General features: G+C 36.7%; 1 protein-coding gene across 1 annotated transcript in view; it reads left to right on the forward strand.

The window, feature by feature from the left end:
• Positions 1–2033, forward strand: part of LOC109185596 (probable leucine-rich repeat receptor-like protein kinase At5g49770) — a 73727-nt gene that overhangs the window by 14864 nt on the left and 56830 nt on the right. The gene's annotated exons all lie outside the window — the stretch shown is intronic.

Genomic DNA, 2033 nt, shown 5'->3' on the forward strand with positions numbered 1-2033 from the left:
ACAGTCGGTGTCGCACCCACGATAAAAATCCGGTCGTTGACGCTTAATAGGGCGTCCCCTATAAATTAGATGCCTCCTCTGCCCTGTAGGTTGAGGCTTCCGAACTGAACATACTACATACGATAGGAGGCTAATGTTGGAGACGCCATTTCCGACGGGGACAAGAGGTCTGCCGCCGGATTGTTCCACCGGCATTAACGGTGGAATGTAGGTAGCTTGGAGTGCAAGATTACGATGCGAGGCAGAGGCAAGAGAGGTGAACGAAACAGAGGAAGCGCGGGGGTGGGGGCGGCTCGTAGATGGAGTTCTTCCGAGAAAGTTGAAAAGTGACATTGTGTTTTGTAAATTTGAGCTATGTAAAAGTTAAAGTTAGAGTGAAAAGCTCCGCGCTTATTTATTGGGCTGCTAGTCTGCTACTGCCCGAATCAATTCTGTAACGATACACTTCACCCTAAATACATTTAGGCCAAGAGAGACCGTATTACATTTGCCTCAATAAAACATGGGCTCACTCGATCTCATCTATGTAGTAAAGACAAGTAGAGACCTACATAATCACGCAATGACCACTGACAGAAGCAGGCTGAGGCTCTAAGCTCAAAATTGACAGCATCAAAGCATAAAACGAGACAACTACAAAACGAAACAACAAAACGATATAGGATCATAACGAGACAGAATCAAAACACAAAACGAGATAGCACTAAAACAAGACAAACTGACCGTAGAACAAAAGGCAATGGTCCAAAGTAAGTCCATAACCATGGCAAACGGACTTAGGCGACCTAGGAACATGTTGACCAAAATATTTTCCAATCGTTGGATGAGCCTCACGCGCTAGTCAGAACGGAACGACAACGGAGCGAAAAATTATCGTACTGGCTCTGATACCATGTTACAAAAAATCATATTAGTATTAGCAATAAGATGGAATATATTGATACCCGTTTTTAATTAGAGATCGGAATGAAGTTTTTAATTGAAGGGGCCTGGTAATCAAATCAAATCTCATATATAGTTGTATTTTAAAATTAAAGTAGTCAACCAAACGCTAACAATATATGATTTTAATTGATTCTCAACCCATTAACTAAACATACCAGTCTAGTTTATTAATGGTACGGTATATTTATTTTGTGTGCACTTGTGTAAATGGCAAAGATGGTAGGGGGCTTGCTCGGAGTATAAGTCAAGAGGAGCATGGTTCAAATCCTATTGAAAACACTTTTTAGAAGCCATATATATATATATATATATATATATATATATATATATATATATATATATATATATATATATATATATATATATATATATATATATATATATATATATATATATATATATATATATATATATATATAGAATCCGGATCAGGTGAGGACCTAATCTTAGGTGAGGACGTGAGGACTAATCTTGTGCGTTTGTTTTTTTATTTGGATGGTCCAGATTTGAGTTTTTGAGATGACATGGATTGATCTTTTTTGTTAAAGTGGGATAATAGTGTCTTTTTCTATTTTTTTTAAGTGTGAACGCATGTATAATCCTTGGCCAAATTGGTTTCCTATTTTCTTGGATCATCACCGTTGCAATTTGGAGCCGCGATTTCTTCATCATTAATTGAGTGTTCGCCCATGCAAACTAACCAGTATTTTTTATTTTTTTTCTCTTGTTCTTTTGAGTATAATATTGTCTATATTTGGATTGTCGTGTATATGTATAAATGCCTGGGTAGAATGATTGTGCATTCGTGTGTGCTGATTGTGCAACCTAGTGTTGTAAGTTGTGCACTATAGGCTAGGGAGTTGTGCATTATAGCACATAGTTCAATGCATCGTAGAACATTGGATGTTCACTGTATGATTTTTTGGCGGGGTTTGAATGCACAACAATGAAGTTATTGATGCACAACACTCAGTATAGGAATGCACAACATTTTGTATAGCAATGCACATCTTTTAATAAGACTGATTTACCCTAAATTTATATATTTTAATATTTTAAAGGGATTTGTTTTCTTAATCCGTGTGATT

Source organism: Ipomoea nil, unplaced genomic scaffold (genome assembly GCF_001879475.1).
Source record: "Ipomoea nil cultivar Tokyo-kokei standard unplaced genomic scaffold, Asagao_1.1 scaffold1334, whole genome shotgun sequence".
NCBI lineage: Eukaryota > Viridiplantae > Streptophyta > Magnoliopsida > Solanales > Convolvulaceae > Ipomoea > Ipomoea nil.